Genomic DNA, 22,860 nt, shown 5'->3' with positions numbered 1-22,860 from the left:
ACCACTGATATTTTTACTGATTCTATAATTTTGCCATTTTCAAAAAGTCATATAGTCAGAATTAGAGTACAAAGCCTTTTCAGATTGGCTTCTTTTACATAGAAACGTGCACTTAAAGTTTCCCCATGTCGTTTTGTGGCTTGATAGCTTATTTCTTTTATCACTGAGTAATGTCTCGTTATAGGAATATACCACATTTGTTTTTCATTCACCAATTGAAAGATATTTTGGCTGCTTCCAATATTTGGCCTGTATGAAGAAAGCTGTTATAAACACTCATGTACAGGTTTTTGTGTGGACAAAAAATTTCAACTCATTTTGGTAAATACTTAGGAGAGCAATTGCTGAATCATATATAATAAACCTAATTTTAGCTTTGTAAAAAACTCCCAACTGACATCCAAAGTTACTGTTCCAAGCTGCATTCCCACCAGCAATGAATAAGAGTTCCTGTTATTCCACCTTTTCCCCAGCATTTGCTGTTTTCAGTGTTTTGGATTTTAGCCATTCTCATAGGTGTTTAGTGGCATCTCATTTCTGTTTTAATTTGCAATTACCTAATGACATACCATACTGAGCATCTTTTAATGTGCTTATTTGCCATATAGATCTTTTCTTTGGTGAGATGTCTGTTCATGTCTTTTGCCTGTCTTTAACTTGAGTTGTTTATTTTCTTATTTTTGACTTTTTTATTTTAATGTATTTTGGATATAAGTCCTTTGTCAGATATTTGTTTTGCAAATATTTTTCCCAATCTGTGTCTTGGCTTTCCATTCTGTAACAGTGTCTTTTGCAGAGCAGAAATTTTTAATTTTAATGACATCCAACTTATCAATTTTTCTTATCAATTTTTCTTTAATGAATCTTGCTTTTGTTGTATCATGACAAACATTGCCAAACCCAAGGTTACAAAGATTTTCTTCCATGTTACCTTCTAGAAGTTTAATAACTTTTTAATTTACGTTTAGGTTTATAGTCCATTTTGAGATATTTTCTGAGAAATGTGTATGGACTGTCTAGATTAATTTTCTTGCATGTGAATGTCCAGTTGTTCCAGCATCATTTGTTAAAACAATTATCCTTTCCATTGAATGACCTTTGCCTCTTTGTCAAACATCCGTTTCTTGGTTCTCTATTCTGTTGCACTAATCCATTTGCTTATTTTTTTCACCAATACCATGCTGTCTTTATCACTGTATCTTTATAGAAAGTCTTAAAGTTGGGTAATATCAGTGTTCTGACATTGTTCTTCTTCTATGTTGTGTTTGTTATTCTGGGTTTTTGCCTTTCTATATAAACTTTAGATTCAGTTTGTTGATCTCCACAAAATAATTTGAAAGGATTTTGACTGTGATTGCACTGAATCTATAGATCAATTTGAAAATAACTGTTATCATAATAATGAACATGAATATCTCTCAATTAATTTAGATCTTTCATTTCTTTCATCTGAGTTTTGTAGTTATTCTCATGTAATACATGCATTTTTTTGTTAGAGTTATACTTAAGTACTTCTAATTTTGGTGCTAATATAAATGGTGTTGTATTTTAATTTCAAATATCAGTTACTCTTGGCTGGTTTATAGGAAAGCAATTAACTTTATATTAAACTTGGTAACAGACGTTATCAACATGGCAATTGAAGATGTCCCTTGGAGAAGTTTCCCCTGAGAAACAACTAACAAAAGGACAAACTCCATTTGCTTGGAACTCTGGAGAAAGACAGAGATTAGAGAATGACCCTACAAATGTAGAATAAAAGAAAAAAGAAGAAAAAAAAAAAAACCAAACCAAACAAAACAAAACAAAACACTGAGAAAAGGTAGGAGATTTACAACCTGGACCTGCCATTCTGGACCTCTCCCCCCTCATTTGGTCCTGTGCAGCTTAAGAGTTACGCAGAAGCAGCATGCTTGGGTCTGTCTTGCCATTGATACTTGCAGCAGCAAATTATGACCCAATGCATATCCAGGCACAGGGATCCAAGTCCACAGACAACATGGGTGGAACACAGGAGGCTGAGGATTGCTACATACAAAAATACGCCCAGGAAATAAAAGAGACCAGACAGAACTGTCAGCAAGAAGTGAACATATGCAACCCAGGCTCTGATTGCTGGCTCATTTAACCAAAAAATGGACCAATTTTGGATTGGCCCCAATTGGCTCCCTTGGGTCAGAATATTCTAGCAGGAAAGTAAATGGAAGCAGAAAAGACTTTCACAAAAAAGTAAAAATAAAATAAAAAATAAAAAGGAGAGGGAAACTGAACTGCTGCAAGGCAGGATGCGTCCAAAACTGAAAAGGATAATGAAAAGGGGGCACTGAGTGAGGGAAAACAGTTAAACGAATCAGAGGAGCTGGGGAGAAAATTCAGCACAAAACAAACTGGAAAGCTTAGGTTCCCAGAGAAGAAACAGACGAAAGGAAGTTTTCTCCTGGAGGTGAAATAGTTGCACGTAAAAGGGTAATCTTGCGTATCCGGGGAAGAATCAAGTGCAGAAGATGTTAGAAAATCTGAATAGTTAAACACAGACTACTCTAAATGTCCAGTATAAGTTGGACCAAATGTTAAGGAAAAGCCCTAACACAAAGCCAATCTACAATAAAACCCTAGGCAAGAGGGAGAAACTGACCTTCAGATTTGGCATATCAAAATAATCAGAAGCCCAGAAATCAGAAAAAGTTGTAAGCCATACCAAGCAACAGGAAGATAAGGCTCATTCAAGGGAACAAATTTTAACTTCAAAGGAGACACAGAATTTGAAACAAATAATCAAAGATGTTCAAACAAATCTGAATCAATTGAAGAAATTGAACAAAAAATATGGTTAGAAATAAACTAATGGTTGATATTGAGCTAAAGGATATCAGGAAGATAAAATGTGAGCAAAGAAGAAGATTTAGAAAGTAGAAAAAGTAGAATAACAAAGTATAGGGAGGAAAGGCAAATAGTGGAGATTAAAAATACACTAGAGACATACAGCAGCAGATTTGAACAGGCAGGAGAAAGAATCAGTGAGACCAATACATAGAGAAAAGAATTAAAAAAATAAGAGCAGTGTCTCAGTGTTTTAGTGACAGCAGGAAGTGTACTAATATGTGTATCATCAGGAGAAGAGAAAAGGAGCAGAGAGAATATTTGAGGAAATAATTGCTGAAAATTTCCCAACTCTTATGAAAGATCTACACATACATATCCAAGAAAGGTAACATACTCCAAATAGAATAAACCTGAATGCACCTATGTCAAGACACATGCCAATAAGAATTTCAAATGCCAAAGATAAAGAGAGAAGTCTGAAAGCAGAAAGAGAAAAGTGATTTGTCATGTACAAGGGATTCTCAATAAAGTTAAATGCTGATTTCCCATCAGAAACCATGGAGATGACAAGGCAGTGGTATGATATCTTTAAGGTACTGAGAATTGGCAGCTGTTATCAAAAGACCTGCCCTACAAGAATTACTAAAGGGAGTTCTACAGGTTGAAAGGATAAGACAGCAGACAGTGAGTTGGATCATTATGAAGAATTGAAGATCAGTAAAGGTAACTAAATTGTAAATGCAAAATCCTATAGTACTGTATCCTCAATATATAACTCTACTCTTTATTTCCTATAAAAGTTGGAATACAATTGAATAAGAAAAATCATATTTCCTGATGGACAGGCAAAATATAAAAGAGGTTATGTGGGACAAAAACAATATAAAGAGGGGAACTGGAAAGATATGGGAGTAAAGAACATGTGTGTTATTTAAGTTAAATTGATATCTTCCAAATTGGTAGGTTATAGAAATAGGTAGTGTAATAAAGACCTCAGGGAAGCCACAAAGAAAGTATCTAAAAAGTGTACAGAAATGGAATGGACAAAGTCAAATACATCACAAAAGATCAACTATACAAAAAAGGAGGCTGCAATAAAGGAAAAAAGATAAAAAGAAGTTATATGGCATATAAAAACTAAAGGACCTAACGGCTGAAGTAAATACTGCTTTTAGAGTAATAACTTGACTGTTAATGCATTAAACTCCCCAATCAAAAGATATAGATTAGCAGAATGAATGAAAAAGCATGACCCAACTATATGTTGTTTATAAGAAACTCACTTTAGCCCCAAACACCCAAACATATTGAAAGTGAAAAGATAGGAAAAGATAATCCATGCAAATAGTAACCAAAAGAGAACTGGAGTAGCTATACTAATATCAGACAAAATAGACTTTAAATCAAAAGCTGCTATAAGAGACAAAGAAGGACACTGTATATTGATAAAAGTGTCACTCCACCAAGAAGAAATAACAATTATAAACATTTGTACACCTAACCACAGGGCCCCAAAATACATGAGGCAAACAGTGGCAAAATTAAAGGGAGAAAATAACCGCCTCTGCAATAATAATAGAAGATTTCAATAAAGCCCTCTCTCCAATAGGTAGAACGTATAGACAGAATATCAACAAGCAAACAAAGAACTTGAACAATATGATACATGAACTAGACTTAATAGACAAATACAGAACATTGCAACCCAAAACAGGATGATATACACATTTCTCGGGTGCACACAGGTCATTCTCCAGATGGACCAAATGCTGGATAACAAAACAATTCTCAATATATTTAAAAAGATTGAAATCATATACCACAATGGAATGAAGCTGACAATCAATAAGAGGCAGAGAACTGGAAAATCTGCAAATATATAGAAGTTAAGTAAAACACTCAAACAATCAGTCAAAGAAGAAACTACAAACAAGATCAGTAAATATCTTGAAATGAATGAAAAAAAAAGAACACAGCATATAAAAACTTATGCTTATATTAAAAAAGAACAGCAAAAATCAAAGACTTAACTGCACACATGGAGGAACTAGCAAAGAATAGGAAATTAAATTCAAAGCAAGCAGAAGGAAATAAAAAAAACACAAATATTAGAGCAGAAATAAATGAAATAGAGAATAAAGAAACAATAGAGGGCATTAATAAAACCAAAACTTATTTCTTTGAAAAGATAATATTGTCAAACCTTCTGCTAGACTGACTGACAAAAAAAGAAAGACACTTAAAAAAAATCAGAAATGAGAGGGAGCATTACTACTGACCCCACAGAAATAAAGAGTATCATAAGAGGATGTTATGAACAATTGTTTGCCAACAAACGAGACAACTGAGACAAAGTGGACGCAGTCCTAGAAACACACCAACAAACTACACTGATTCTAGAAATAAAAAAATCTCAACAAACTAATTACCAGTAAAGAAAATGAATCAGTGATCAAAAACCTCCCAACAAGGAAATTAATACCAGTCCTGCTCAAGTTCATCCAAAATATTGAACATGAGGGAACACTCCCCAACTCATTCTATGGGACCTGCATCACCTAAAACAGGTAAAGATACTACAAGAACTGAAAATTATAGACCAATTTCTCTTATGAATATAGATAAAAAAAATACACAAGATACTAGCAAATTGAATCAGAAAGCACATTAAAAATTATATCCCATGATCAAGTGGAATTTTTCCCAGGTGTTCAGGGGCAGTCTAACATGAAAAATCAATCAGCATAATACCTTACATTAATAAAACAAACAAAAAAAACACACATGATTATCTAAATTGATAAAGACCACACATTCATGGCTGGTGGGAATGTAGTATTGTGCAGCTCCTATGGAAGAGAGTTTGGCAATTCCTTAGAAAGTTAAGTATAGAATTATCATATGACCAGGCAATCCCACTATTACATATATACCCCAAAATTTAAAGCACAGACTCAAACAGATATTTGCACACTGATGTTAATAGCATTATTCATTATTGTAAAAATATGGAAGCAATTCAAGTGCCCGTCAACTGATAAGTGGATAAATAAAATGTGGTGTATATATATATATATATGTATAAAATGCAATATTGTTCAGCAGTAAAAGCAATGAGTTCTCATACATGAAAAACATGGATGAACCTTGAAGACATCATGCTGAGTGAAATAAGGTAGACACAAAAGGACAATTGTATGGTCTCACTGTTATGAAACAATTAGAATAAGCAAACTCATGGAGTCAAAATCTAAATGTTGGTTACCAGGGGCCAGGTTGGGGAACAGGAATGAGGTTTTAATGGGGAAATTACACAGAGTTTCTATTTGGTTTGATTGTAAAGTTGTGGTAATGGATGGTGGTTATGATAGTACACATTGTGAATATAATTAACAGCACTGAAGTACATATGCAAAGTGGTTAAAAGGGGAAATTTTAGGTTGTATATAGGTTACTAGGACAGAAATTAAAAAAAAAAGAAACATGGGAATGTCTAACACAAGCAGTGAACCCAATTGTAAATGATGAATTATGGTTAATTATACAATTATTAAAATGTTCTTTCATGAATTGTAATGGGTGTGCCACACTAGTGCAAGGTGATGATGATGGGGGGAGCACATGAAAACTTTGTATTGTATATGTTTTGTGCATGATTTTCTGTAAGCCTACAACTTCTCTAATTAAAGAAATGATTAAACTTCCAAGCATGAGTTACTGATAAAATGGTGACGCTATTAAAAGAAATTAGGAAATCAAACAAAGGAACAGCTGGTGTGAGGCAAGGTGATGAGATCAGTTCTCTACATGTTAAGCACATAAGTGGCTATATTCAAGGGTGAACTGTTTTGTTTTAGAGCATTTACAAAATAGTAATCTAAGAGTTATTGGAATCTTGTGGTTATAGTGACACTGGCTTAAATTGCCCCTTTGATATTTTGAAAGATGAATGTATAGATTTTGCCTTTATCTGGGGGAAAAATTAAAAATTCAGTCCATTAAAAAAAAACCTGTATCCTGCAACCTTGATAATATTGATTATTAGTTCCAGGAGTTTTTAGTTATATTGAGGGGGATTTACTATGTAGAAAATTGTATCATTTATCAATAAAGATAATTTTATATCTTCCTTCCTAGTTAGGATATATGTTATTTCCTTTTCTTGTCATGTTTCATCACTGGGAGTTTCAGTATTATGTTGAATAATAATGATAAGAGGGGATACCCTTACCTTGTTCCCAAATTTGGGGGAAAACATCTAGTTTCTCACTATTAATCATGATGTTGGCTGCAGGGTTTTTGCAGTTCTTCAAGTTGAGGATATTCCCCTCTATTCCTAGTTGCTCAGAGTTTTTATGATGAATGCAGTCTGGATTTTTCAAATTTTTCTGCATCTATTGATATGATTATAATTTTTTTATTCCTTAGCCCATTTATGTGATTGATCACATTAATTGATTTTTGAATGTTGAACTGGCCTTGACTACCTGGAATAAATCCCACTTTTTAGTAGTCTATATTCTTTTTATACATTGTTGTGTTCAATTTACAAATATTTTGTTGAGGATGTTTCCGTATAAGTTCATGAAAGAACTGTAATTTTCCTTTCTTGTAATGTCTTTGTTTTTGGTATTTGGATAATGCTGCCCACATGAAATTAGTTAGAAAGTGTTTTCTGTGCATCTGTTTTCTGGAGTAAGGTGGAAAAAATTAGTACCATTTCTTCCTTAAATGTTTGGTAGACGTTACCAGTGAAAACATCTGGGCCTGGAATTTTCTGTTTTGGAAGGTGATTATTTGTTGATTACAAGTCTTTAATTGATATGAGCTTATTCAGAGTATGAAGTTCTTGTGTGAGTTGTACCAGACAGTGTCTTTAAAGGAAATTTTCCATTTTGTCTAAGCTATCAGATTTTAGTGCACAGAGTTATTCATCACTATGCCTTTATTATCTTTTTAATGTACATGACATCAGTAGTGATGGCTTCTCTTCATTTCTTGTATTAGTAATTTGTGTCATCTCCCTTTTTTTCTTGGTTAGTCAGGCTAGAAATTTGTTGATTTTATTGATCTTTGCAGAGAACCAGATTTTGTTTTTGTTGATTTTCTCTATTGTTCTCCTTTTTTCAATCTCATTAATTTATGCTCCAATTTTTATTATTGCTTTTCTTCTGAATACTTTGGATTTAATTTGCTGTCCTTGATATCTCTCCATGTGTTTTCTACAATAATTGCATTTTAGCAGCTCAGCTATGTAGACTACATTTCCCGACCCTTTCTTATGTAGTTGTAATTCCATAATATGTGCTAAGGATATGAGCAGAAGTGATATGTCTCACTTCTCTTTCTCATCCTTAACATATATACCCTTGTTAATATTCCCACAGACTAGGAACTGCTGAATACTGGCTTGGAATCTTATACCAACAAACAGAAGCTGAGAGATCAGCAATAAATATCCAAGAAATCTACTACCTATCTTGGGGAATTCCTTAAAAAGAAAATAAAATCATTAGAGAGAAGGAAATGAAAACAATTATGGAAAGATTTCTCTGAGCCAGAGGCTGGTCTGGGTATAGGGGTTAGAAGAGAGAGTAGTTGAGTTGAAAAGACAGTTTTATTCAAGTTCATCATTTAGCCAAGAGTCAATTGGCACATGACTTCTAATCTGCAGTAAGAAAGATTCCCAATATTTTGTGTTAAAATTATACTGTTCTTAAATTTCTACATCCAAGCCATTCAATCACTTATATTTGAGAGAAATGAATATTTTTGTAGGTGTAAAAAAAAATTAATGTTTAGCACTCACCATTATTTCTGTACATAATTACTCAAGGACTTGCTCCAGAAAATTCTACAAAGTTTTGGATTTAAGATGTAATTCAAAAAAGCAGAACAAAAGAACTGACCCAGGGGATTGATAAAATAAAAACTAGGATAGCAGCTATATAGGAGGTCCAGAGAACAATATGGAAAATTCCTGGAAATTAGAAACTTTTGTGAAAAATATTTTATATTGAAATTAGAGTCTGTAAATTCATGACTAAGGATCTTAAAATTTTGCAGTAAGAACATAAAGGTTATTAGAAGCTAGAAAACAAAATTCATAAAAATGAGTCATGGTATATTAAATTGGATTTATCCAAACACGCACACATACACACACATACACAACCTAATCTCCCTTGTTTAGGTAATTCAGGAGAGATAGGAAGAAAAACTGGTGTTCTGAATTTACAATTAGTATTGATGGGTCTATGAGTGAGTAAAAAATATGATAATTTATTAAAGATGAGGTATTCACTTTGTGTTTCTATATTTTTGCCAGAACATGATTGGTTGTTTTACAGGAAATTATGTTGACTGATCAATATTGTAGTCTTTCAATTCTCTTTGATAATTTTTTGATATTTTTCTCCAATGGTAATTATTATTCTTAATTAAAAGATAATGATGTTTTCTTATTTTTATGATACAGAAGTTTACATTTCTCTGTTGAAAACAATTTATTCCTATAAACTACATATACCCTAATAATAATTACTCCTTCTGAAACTTAATTTTTAATTTCAAATTTAGTGGACTCTCTTTGGAACTAATCTTCTTCATCAGTAATTGTTTTGAGTTCAATTGTGTCCACAAAAAAGATGTGTTTGAGTCCTAATCCCTGGTTCTATGAATAACTTAAGATGTGGATTAGAATTCCCCAAATCCAATATAGCTGATGTTTTTAGAAGAAGAGGAAAATTGGGGCACAGGGACAGACAGGCACAAGAAAAGAGTATCAGGTGACTGACAAAGGATCCAGATATTGACATGCTGCAGCTACAAGCCAAGGAATGCCAAGAATTGCCATTGAATCACCAGAAGCTAAGAAGAGGCAAGGAAGGTTTCTCTCCTACAACTTTCAAAAGTAGCATGGTCCTGTTTTAAGTCTTCAATTTAAGACTTCTAACCTCCAGAACTCTGAGACAATAAATTTCTTCTAAGCCACTCAAATTTGTGGTATTTTTTTTTTTTATGGCAGTCCTAGGAAACAAGATAGTAATATTTTTATAAAATATTTATTTTCATTATCTTTTGTTCATTTAAGCAAACTGAAATTTAAGTTTTTATTTTAAAATATTAACTGTAGTTAGATTTGTCTAGAGTTAATATTTTTTTATATATTTTTTCTGTCTGTTCCAAATAGCTTTCCTTGAACATTTACTGTTCTTATAACTAAGAAAAATGTTTATTTAAAAGAGAAATGAAAACTGGGAATGCCAACTAAAGGAGGTTTATCAATATGCTGGAGTTTCTTGTTTTCACATCATCTGGAGTCTCAGAGGTCATTCTGTGATAGGCAGAAATAGTTTAGGAGTCATATGTGGGTTGAACATCATAGTGTCACTCTAAATTTTCATTCTCAAAATGTGAATTTTGTGCCAGATTCTCACTTATGACTCTACTCTAACCACTACCTGAAAAATAGAGATTAAGGTACCTGATGTAGCTAATGTAGTTTCATATGACAAAATCAGTAAAAACAATGAAATGAAGTGTAAAAAATAGCCTCTTGTACTATGAAACACAAGGAAAATTTCCTCTTTCAGTCTTTTTTCTTACTCTGTTTTTGCATTATCATCAGTTTATAGCCCTTGTGCATACCTGAATTTGGCCTTGTTCAGTTGGCCACCGGGTAAGTTTTGGTCTTTGACCCTGGATATAACAGTAAACTTATTGTTTCACACAACTTAAAGCATTAAATAGTGCCAATCCAGCAATTTCAAGATCAACTTGGGCCTGGCATGCAGAAAACTCTGGCTGATAGATTTTCTTAAAGGCAAAAATTATGGGTCACAAGGCCAATTAGATCTGTGAACCCACAGTAATAAAATCTAATGACAAATCATTAAGCAGATTGAATAACTCTACTAATTAATCAAGCAGTCAATGAATAATGATTGAACATATATTACAGACTCTACATGTATCATCAGTAAAAGAAATACAGAAAGTACTGTCAATACCTGACCCTCAATAAGCTTACAGTGCAGTGAAAACACAAAATCATCCCACATGGTAAACTAACAGGTATTAAATATAATTACTTTTAAATGTAGTTCTCATTTGCTGTAATCACCTGAATTCTAGATCTTAATATAATATTTTCCATTTTATTCCTTATGTGGATTTTGACATTTTTAGCATTAATATATTTATCTTATTCAAATGTGAAGTTTATTACTGTAAGCTGCCTCAAGCTCTTTTTTGATAGATGTGAAAATATTGATTAAATCATTGACAAATTGAAACTGCCATAATAACTAAGAGGATTAGAAGATGAGAGGTGATACTTGAAATCTGGTAAGAAACAAGATTTAGTTCTGGAAATGGGGAAGAAAATATAGGTAAGGAAGTGGGATCCCACAGGAAACTGAAGTAGGAGTAATGTTATTAGATAAAGGAAAAGTAACATTGGAGACTAGCAGGATAATTGAGGGCTTTGGGTATCAGGCAGATATATTAAGTTGGACTTGATAGGGAAAAGGTAGAAAATGAAGTTTTATGATTTAGGTATTATATGATAAAATGTGCATGCAAAAAAAAAGAAATTTCACAGAGTTTGGGATGTATTAAATTGAGAAAAGTAAACAATGGAAGCCAATCATAGTTATAAATGTCAATGACAATGTTATATGTAAGAAAATTTTTAACAACTAAATGGTAATGTGTCATATTTCTCAAAAATTATTTTTGCACTAATTCAATAGAATCAATGGTTTAAAGGACAAACTTAAAAAAAAGGAAAGTTTATCAGTTGAATGATACTATTTTGAATAATACAATAATACAAAAATCTGTTTAATTGTTGGTTTGAAGGGAAAATTTGATTATACTCATTTTATCTATGCTAGATTTATACATGGATAATAATAAGAAGCTAATATTTAGTTGTTAAATTTGACATGTGTAGAAAATTTTTATATACTTGGTCTATCATATAGCATAAATGTTACTTTACACAGAAACGTCTTTGCTGGAATGACTAAAAATACAATATTATATTTTAAATATATGCAAATGTGTATATCTTAGTTTTGAAATGAGTACATATCATTTGATTATAAAAATATGACCGTGTTCAAGAAGTTGAGAAAAGCTTTCTGAGTTTACAAATTTTTTTGAGAATGTAATTACTTTTGACACATTTGAATCACCTAATATAAAAAATAAGTAGAAGAGTAGTGCAGGCCAATCATGAATAAATTAGTCTGTTCAGAAAAATAAATATCAGTGATTGAGCTGGGGGAAGAAATAGCAAGAATTGAATCTACTTGCTACTTCTGATCTCTGGCTGGGCAAATCCAACCAGCAGTTAGAAGTCAAGGGAAGCCTTAGTTGTAGCCCATAAAGTTTGGTTTCTTAGGGCAGGATGGCAGAACAGTGGAGAATGGATCATGATGAGCCAATGGAAAGTATTCAACACAGTCATAATTGGTGGCATATGGCTTAATGTAGGTATTGCATTTTTAATGCTTTTGTACAGCAGACAGAGATGTCTGCACATACAGTTTCTCAAATAGCTATGGTTTGAATAATAAACCAACATGATTCATTTTGATATTGCTTTGCAAGTAAAAGATAGAGAAAAAATCAAGATAGTTTCTACGAGATTTGATGAGTGCTTTTGTGGCAGTGCCATGAAGTTCAACCACAGAATTGAGAGTGGCTCAGGTTATCTTGACATTTCTCTTCACTCCAAAGCATCTGTCAATTTTATACCATTTAAGATTATATGATTCTCATTACATAAAATTGCCACATGTTTTGGAGGAAACAGAAAATATTATTCTCTAAGTCACCCACTATTCTTATAGAAATACAATCTATTGGTGCGGTAGTTTTTATTTTCAAGTAGTAGAAATATTCAATTCAACATAATAATTTGTATTTCCTTCATATTGTAAAATATGGATATTATTCGTATTGATTGGCTCTATCTTTGAAATTATAACATATATAAAAACTTCCTGACCTTAAAATTTTTGAGAAGGCCATTACCTTTCCATTTTTATGAGATTAGTCTCTATTGGAGTCTCCTCTACATACATTGACTAGATAATATTAGTATGAAAATATCTTAAAGAGACTCTAAAACTGAACTGTACTCTTAAAAGTTATTTTAATTCTTTATGCCAAAGAAGACCAAATTTCCTGGACTACTATTGATCAGAGAAAGTCCCTCATGAGTATCTCTAGAAGCACTGCATGATTTATCCCCACACACTCAATCTCCCCTCTGTCCCCCACCACTCTGCCACCCCAGCACCTTGACACTCCTTCCTCCAGAGCTCGATGAACTCCCTAGGTACACAGTCTAAGATACTCACTAATGTTCTGCAAAAATATATATTTAAATGTCAGTAATTTGCTAAAGAATAATTATTTCAATAAATGATTTCATCTTTAATTTTATAAAAGTCAAGAAAGTTGCTCTATAAATGCATATTATTAATTTAACCTGTTATAAACCTGATTTTAGTAATTACAGAGATAAAGATAATTAGTAAATGATAATGACTCCAAGAAACTCATGGCCTAGATGTATGCATGTGAATAGATAGCCCATAATGTATCACTTTGTGTGGTTTCATACAGATGTTGTTCAGGAAGCAGACATTGTGCAACTTGCCACTCCTCAAAGGCTTTCCCAATCAGATCCATGTTCCTGGAATATTCTCTTATCTGAAACTCGGACAGTGAGCCTGTGCTCAGCCCAGATTTCTCTTCCATTAAGATGATTCTCTCCTGTCCAGTGACACAATGAATTTATTTGTTTTGCTTAAGCATGTGTGCATGATATGGCATCTGGCCAACCCCAGTATTACAAATGTTCCTGGTGGGAAGGGAGGTCTTTCTACTGCAGCACCAGAGGATTGTATGTAGTCTGTTGCCCTACACTGGCTGCTGAGAGGGACTCACTGGCAATAGGCAAAGGACTTTTGAGACATTTGCTGTTTAGAGAACACAGGGTGATTGGAAGTAGGGCAAGATTCTGAGGGGCTTGTAGACTCAAAGACAGATTGTGGTCACATTGTTTACTGTCTTCAATCCTATTCAAAGGAGAGTAAATTTTGTCTTTCAGTTTACTAAAATCCAATGCAGGTGGCTGAGAGATTTCAATTGGAGTCGAGAGGTCACTCAGGAGGACATTCTTTTGTGCTGTATAGATATTCCTTTTTAGTTTTTAGTGTATTGAATAGATAGAAGGAAATACATGAAACTGTGGAAATGCAACCCAGTAGCCTTGATTCTTGAAGACAACTGCATAACTATGTAGCTTACCTGGTGTGACTGTGTGATTTGTGAAAAACTTGTGGCTCCCACTCCCTTTATCCCATGTATGGACAGATAAGTAGAAAAATGGGGATAAAAACTAAATGAAAAATAGGGTGGAATGAGGGAACAGAATCCTTTGGGTGTTCTTTTTTATTCTTATTTTTATTTTCTTGGAGTAAGAAAATGATCAAAAATTGATTGGGGTGATGAAGGCACAACTATATGATGGTGCTATGAACAGTTGCTTGTACACTGTGGATGATTGTATGGTATGTGAATATACCTCTATAAATATGAGCTTAAAAAAAAACAGAAAACAAAAACAAAAAAACAATGCTGGATGAACATAAAAGCAATTCTGTAATCATGCTTCATGTATTTAAAATTTTAAATTACTATTTTCATTTGTATTTATAGCAATCATAAATAAAAATAGTAATAATGACTATTATAAAGACTACTCTGTCTTAAACACCAAAAAGGTAAGAAAGCATTATTCAAAGAAACATTCAATTTTTAAAATTAATTTTTATTTAACTCAGAACAATTCTAGGATTTTTATTCTATAATTTTCACTCATTTTATTATTCAGACAAATGAATTATCTTACCTGAGTTGCCAGAACTCAAAAGTAGTTGACATAAAAGTTAAATCCATCGCCAGGTGAATCCAAAGTTCTTGCATTATCTTTACGATCAGTGCTTTTTCAACTCTCAAATATGAAAATTGTTCATTGAGACATAAGTTTTACAGTAACTTTCATTGTATTATCATTTGAATTATATGTTGTAGTTTTCTGTCAACTTTACTTTTGCACTGAACTCTTATTCAATATCAATAATTCTTAGAATATTATAAAAATTAAGAAAAGCTATTTTAGGTTTGTTTTCAATTCAAGTTAAAAGTGAGATGACTGAGTTTCTACTGTTATTTTTTTTTTTTTTCAGGGCAACAAAAGAAAAAGAGCTTTAATTTTTCCCAATCTATAATTTTTTACTAGTGAAAGGGAAACCTGTAATGATTTAAACATGATGGAAAAGGATAGTATTTTCAGTCCATCAGGGTGAATTGCACCAACTTGTCCAGGCTGAAATCAAAATTGGCTTTTTTGCTGAGAACACAATGTCTCAAAACAACATTGGGATCCCTAGGCAATATTATCAGATATATTTAGGAAAGTACAAATAAATTACCTTCTCTCCTTGTGGGCTTTATCTGTAAATAAAACTAGTTTTTGTATGAATTATCTAAAGAAGGCAGAACAACAATTACAAACTCACCATCCTGATAACTTATAGGCTAAGGGGATTGAATACTATATTTTATAGGTCAGTGAATCAACCTATTTAAAAACAAAAAGAATCAATTTCAAATTAAAACATGTTGACAGCTATCTTTAAACTGAATATTTTAAAATATAATGTTGACTAGAAACACTCTGCTTTAAGTGGCTTTGCTAGAAAAATGCTTTCATTTGACAATTGAGGTAAATATATGGATCTAGTAAAATTACAAATAAACACAGTTACTGAAAAAATGAACAAAGTGAGAACTGACTAGATTTATCAAACCTAATTCATTGCTGGAAGTTTATAATTTCAACAATGGGCTGCAGGTTGTACACAAGCCAGTCTGGTGCCATGACCACCATCATCAATCCCAGAATGCCCAGGGCATGATGACCAGCATCATAGAGTCAAAGAAAAATGCCAAACTCACCACCATAGATTAAATTTAATTTGAAGCAAGGTGAAAAACTAGCATTGTTTTTACCATCTGGTGCTAGATCTAGTCTTAAGGAGAAACTGATCCCTGTTTAAGAAATACATTGAAAAGTTTTATTGAGACAGAATTTAGATACTTCAAAATTAGTGTTACAAGGAAAAACAAAGACATGACTCAGCAAATCTACCTGACAAATAAATAGAAATTCAGGAAAAATGGAAAGAGCAGAAAAGAATGAAAAGAGACTAAGAGAGGATGGATCCTGTAGAGGAAAATGGCTACTGTAAAATTCCTGATAGTGGGGTGGCTAAAGAATATCAAAGTACAGGATATTCTGTTACTAAAACAATAAGTTTCCCACTTTCTTCAAAAGTTGTTGAAATCTAGAACAATTAGCTATCCATTTGTCTATCCATCCATCCATCCATCTATCCATTATCTATTTTTTTTAATCTATTATATGGAAAACAGTGAGTGAATTATGTGTTTAGGTCTACATAGCACAGTGAGAAGAGATTACAGCAGGTGGTAGCAATAAGAGGTGATACATATGTGAAATTTGGAACAGATAGGAAGCAGTGAAAAATCATAAGACTGTCCTTGTGAATTAATAGATATTTTGGTTAGGATATTAAAGTTCTCTGTAGGAGGAATAAGCTAATTCCACATGTCTTGAAGAACAAAATGAACTGATCTGCTGGATGTACATAATATAATAGTGAATTCAGGATACACACACACACCCACACACACACACACACACATATATATACATGCTATGTTTGTGTTTTCAAATATATATGTAAAATTTCTATAATGTGTACATGCAGGTGCATATCTATCTATCTACATTTACATTTCTGAGAGATTTTGATAATATACAATATTAATCAAAGGTATTTTTGGAATAGTAAATTCTACTTGATTTCAGAGGGAGTAATCAAATTTTTATGATCTGAGATACATGATAAACATTTTCTGTAAAGAATTGGTTAAAAAGAAATAGGTCTTAAAAAAGTAAAAGAATAAGGAGGTAAAAAGTTATAAAGGGTTCCAGGTGCAGTGAAGAGAAATGTGATTTGATAATGACTGTAGAATAGGGATACTGGAAAATAAGGAAAAAGAAGTAAATAGGGACTGGATTTATGCAGGGCCCTTACTGAGAATTTAACTGTGAAATTTACTTATGGACTCATTAGTTTTCATCTGTGGTATTTTAACACATTACAGTGTACAGAAAGAATTTACTAATAGATTTCTAAATGTGGACAATAAAAATCTTTCTATTCTGAAAATTATAAATTTGAATGGGTTTCAATTTAGCCCTTTGATAAGTGCTAGTCACTCCCTTGCATGCTGATATAATTATGTAATAGGTAAAAAAATCAGTTGATTTATATATATCATCATGGATTATACACAGCACACCGATAACCTTCACTAAGAGGTCACAGGCACATTTTATTTATATAAACACTACTTGTCACAGATAATTCCAAACAAAAATGAAAACAACAGTGAAAACTTCTATTTGGGACAAAAGAGAGTCATTGGAGTGTTTCTATAGGGTGTGGAAACTACAGATAATATTTTCATGGGGGTCAATCTTTCAATAGTACGTAAAATGTAAGGAGAAGGAGAATAAAAAGTCCAACAATTATTTTACCTGTTGTAATATTCCAGGTTACTTTGATTACTCTACCTGATCTCCAGTGCTCTTTTCAGCAAAGTGCTATTACAGACTGTCTTTTAACACAATAACAAAGTTAGATATTAACACAACACAAATGAAGGTGCATACGCATACACACATATACACACATGCATATATGTATAGATGCATGCTTATATATGTGGATATATACATAAATTCATATTTGGATTATGAATGATTGCATAAACAGGTATTTTCTTGTATCTGAATTGGAATTAATTATTCAAAGTCCACAACTACATATGATTTTAGGAATATCATACGGTAGGATATTTTCAAAAATTCAATTTAGTCAATAAACATATTGAGAAATTATATGGCACTTTTCAATATATAGAATCATTAGCATGAATGGAAGATCAATACAATTGACAAGCCCACTCCAAAATGTATCCAACCTTTGTCTCCTTTGATGTGGCCTTTAATTACCTCTCCAGATTAATTTTGTGTGTGTGTCAGAATAAATAGGGAAGTTGCTATGGTGGAATATCCAGAAAGCAAATCTTAAACATTGCCTAATAGTTTGGGGATCTAAGCCAAAGAAGAAATAAGGTTGAATTATCTGAATAAAGAAGAGAATGGAGGAGTTGAGCACTAATATTTAAAAGACTGGGGAAGCAAGGAGGCAGCCCTGAACCAAGGGATGTTGACTTCCAGGAGGCTGAACTGTCAGAAGTTGCAAGCTCATTAGCATATGCAGAAAAGTGAACACGTTCAACCTAAGTTCCCAGAAGTTCCCAGGGATGGCTGTGGGGATGCCGGTGATGGTAGACCACAAGAAGCCACCGCAATTGGGACCCCAAAACATCTCCCAGCCTGGCAAGAAATGAGTGGAGGCAACCTAGACACATATTTTTAAATGATCCATTCAGATTTGAGAAATTTCCAAAAACAAATGTGATTATCACTCTCTGAGACCCAGCCCTTTTCTGAGTTTTTAAGGAAACAAAGTTTCTTTATTACTGGGAAAGAAAGCTAGACTTGGAAACTGATCTAAAGCAGGACCACCACAAGTGTTGGTGTGTGTGACAGGGAGTCAAATTTAATTTGATTTTAGACAATAAAATATAATATTACTTGTAGACCAAGTGTATTTTGCAACTGATGACTTTGTGTATTTAAAAAAAACTTACAGAATTTACAAATATGTGACTACAGAAAAAATAATGCATATGTGAAAGTCTCAGAAAGGACATTTTAATTTATAGTTATTTTCAGAATTGGAAAAAAAAAAGCAGAAACAAAGTTAGAATGATGCAGTCTTTCATTTACCATGAATTATGACTTACATAGTCACCACTACAATTATATAATACATAGTGATTTTATATCAATAAAATAACTTACATTCTATATGTCCTTGATTTATTTCTACTCCTTAAACATAAAGGAAGAGCAATGGGCACATTTTTAATGAAAGACTGTTTTTCCCCCAAACTTAAATGCAATAAAAAATAAGAATGCCATAGTATATTTCATTTTCTATTCACTAAAAGAAATGATTTTACTTTTATACAAAAATAATCTATCAAAATGGGAGCCATCAATTAAAAAATGACACTTAGAGCTATGGAGAAGACTATATTTGAGGATCAAAAAAACATGGATGTAGAAAGGAACTATGTTATCCTTGCCTACTAACATTAATTACGAGGCAGTCCCTTGATCTCTGAAGTGATGCTCATGATTATAAGATATAGGCACAAAACAAGTCATAGATTTGCTATTTCCTAAACAGGATGACATTTTAATGAATTCTGCATTTCTAATTAAAAAAAATAAGAACAATTTAGTCTAATGAAATTAGTGAGATTAGTGCTAATATATTTTCTAAGTATTATCACTGTGTTTTGCATGTGGAGACAAGACTATTGAAAGCAATTCAGGGACAGATGCTGAAAATAGAATGTCCTCCTCTCCTGACAATGTTTGCAGAGAAAAGCAATGGCAAGGGAGACAGAATTTCAATTTACTTTGATCCCTGAAATTAATGCCTTTGAAACCAAATTTATGCTGATAAGGCTTTATCTTGTATGAAGGATGCACACTGAATTTCTAATTCCTTTTTTTAAATTTTTTTTCAATACAAAGTTAAGGAGTAGCAGAAGGTAGTACAGTAAAAGATAAAAAGTGGGTTGAGATTGTTTTGTTAACAGTGACTATACAATGTTTTTTTTTTTTTTAGGTAAAGAGACTTTCAGTCTTCACTGTACATTATCACATGATGTTAACTGTAAATAATCTGTGGAAAATAGATTGAGGAAAAAAAAGTCATGGAATGAAAATATATTCTGGCTTTGTTTCAGACTACACTGGGGCAACAGTCATGGAAAAAGGAGGAAATTATTTATGCTGCTAAAAGAACCAGGGAATGTAGGGTTGTTTTCTTTTTTTTTTTTTTTTTCTGTATTCTCTTTTTCATTCTATACCTTCAAATATAAATCCATCATTATTCTGGAAAAGAGAAAGGAATGCTTGGTAATTTGCTCAAGACTGGCAAACAAGGGAGAAATTTTGGTCTTTTCTGTGCTATATGAATCATTTTCATTGGAATTGGACATATCAAATCTATTTTAAATAGCATGACCTCTTGAATGTTTTCTGACAACTTTCCCTTAAAACCTACTTTTACATAAGGAAAGAAAAATCCTGTTCATTCTTTCTTATTGTATAACAATAAAACAAAATATCCTGTGATATTTTGAGAGAAATATTTACTTAAAAACCAAGGATTGATAGAGGATCTAAGAAGGCAGCATAGAGAAGAGTGGAAGCTAGTTAGTCCCTCTAGAACAGCTAATAAACAACCAGGAACAACTAGCAAATCCAGAATAACTGCAGGGAAAGAAACATGACCATCCACTCATTATACACCAACCTGAATTGGGAGGAATGCCCAAGATTGCAGCATAAAATCTGTAAGTAAAAACTGTGGATCCAAACCAGGAGCCTCCTCCCCCCACAGCCCAAGCTGCAAAGTCTTGTGGTGCTAGAGAGACACTCTCTCCCAGCAAGTGAATATACCTCAGCTGAGTTCTAAATGGGATTTTAATTAAGAAGCATGGACAGCTCGCTATGAGCTATGAATCCCCAAAAGCAGACAGAGGCTTTGGCTGATGACTGATGTTGGAGAGCTGGAGGGTGGCCATGGACTGAAGGGGACTTTCTGTCCCTGTTTCTGCTCAGTGGAGAAAGCCTCAGCCATTTTCAGTTCCCAGTGCTCTGATCCAGACAATGGTGTACATTGCACAGGCAGAGTCTATTCAAATGCTAATGACCTCTCCCTAAGAGGGATATCTTCCCTAAGAGGAGAGGGGTGAGGCCCAGCTCTATTATCTGCCTTCCATTCAGAACCAGACCCCAGAACCTGGAGGAAAACAGCCACAGGCCACACCTCCTTATGCCAGTCTGGAGTGACAGGCTGACGGGCACCATCAACAGGGTGTACCAATTTTCTAAGGCATACCCTCAGGGAAACCGGATACTGAATATATCTTCCTTCTGGGACCTGAGCTTGTTCTGGTCTGGGAAAACCTGATTAGGGTAACCAAGGAAACCATGCCTAGACAACAGAAAACTACAACCTACTCCAAGAAGAATGAAGTTATGGCCCAATCAAAGGAACAAACTTACATGTCAACTGAGATACAGGAATTGAAACAACTAATAATAAGTCAATTCAAAAAGTTTAGGGAAGATACGATGAAAGAGATGAACCATATAATGAAAACACTGGGCATACATAAGATAGAAATTGGAAGTTTGAAAGACCAAATGGCAGAATCCATGGAAATGAAAGGCACAACACAAGAGATAAAAGAGACAATGGAAACATACAACAGCAGATCTCAAGAGGCAGAAGAAAACACTCAGGAACTGGAGAACAAGACAACTGAAAGCCTACACACAAAAGAACAGATAGAGGAAAGAATGGAAAAATATGAGCAACATCTCTGGGAACTTAAGGACAAAATGAAAAGCAAGAATGTACATATCATTGGTATCCCAGAAGGAGAAGAGAAGGGAAAAGGGGCAGAAACAATAACAGAGGAAATAATCAACGAAAATTTCCCTTCTCTTATGAAAGACATAAAATTACGATCCAAAAAGTACAGCATATCCCAAACAAAATAGATCTGAATAGGCCTATGCCAAGACACTTAATAATCAGATTATCAAATGTCAAAGATAAAGAGAGAATCCTGAAAGCAGCAACAGAAAAGTGATCCATCACATACAAAGGAAGCTTGATAAGACTATGTGTGGATTTCTCCATAGAAACCATGGAGGCAAGAAGGAAGTGGGGTGATATTTTTAAGATACTGAAAGAGAAAAACCACCAACCAAGAATTCTATATGTGGCAAAACTATCCTTCAGATACGAGGTAGAGTTTAAAATATTCTCTGACAAACAGACAATGACAGTGTTTGTGAGCAAGTTACCTGCTCTAAAGGAAACACTAAAGGAAGCACTGCAGACAGAAAGGAAAAGACAGGAGTAAGAGTTTTGGAAAACAATTTTGGGAGATAGTAGCACAGCAGTGAAGTACACTGAAGAAAGATAACTGTGAGTATGAAAGAGGAAGGTTGGGACCATGTGGGACACCAGAACAAACGATGAAGGATAAAGATGGGGACTTTGCAACTCAGGAAAACCCAGGGTGTTCACTGATTGTAATAAAAGGTACAAATATGTTTTTACATGAGGTAGGACAAATGAATGTCAACATTGCAAAGTGTTAAAAATAGATTGGGGGAAAAATACACTCAATGCAAACTGGAGACGATAATTTATGGAAACATTGTATTATGCTTCCTTTAATATGACAAAGGCAATATACCAAAGCTAACTGCATATGAGGGGGTGAGGAATAGGGGAGGGGTATGGGACTCCTTGCATTGGTGCTGTTGTCTGACTCTATTCTACTTTAGGATAATGCTATCTTTCCTTTTGTTGCTTTCTGGCTGTCAAGTTTTGTTTTTTTGTTTGTTTTTCTCTCTTTCTCCTTTTCCTTTTCTTTTGTCTCTCTGTCGTCTTTGACTCTTCCTCCTTCTTTGTGGAAGAAATGGAGATGTCCTTATACAGATAGTGGTGATGGTGCTGAATACATAAATACATGACTATATAGGGAACCAATGCTTGTTTACTTAGGACAGAAATATGGTGTATGATCAAAACCATCTTAAAAGAAATGGGCTGATGAAGAGAATTTGAGGGCACTATATTAAGTGAAATAAGACAGACATATAAAGGCAAATATTGCAGGGTCTCA

This window comes from Choloepus didactylus, chromosome 3 (assembly GCF_015220235.1).
Source record: "Choloepus didactylus isolate mChoDid1 chromosome 3, mChoDid1.pri, whole genome shotgun sequence".
Taxonomy (NCBI): Eukaryota; Metazoa; Chordata; class Mammalia; order Pilosa; family Megalonychidae; genus Choloepus; species Choloepus didactylus.
The sequence above is the reverse complement of the archived record's forward strand: the minus strand, read 5'-3'. Positions refer to the sequence as shown.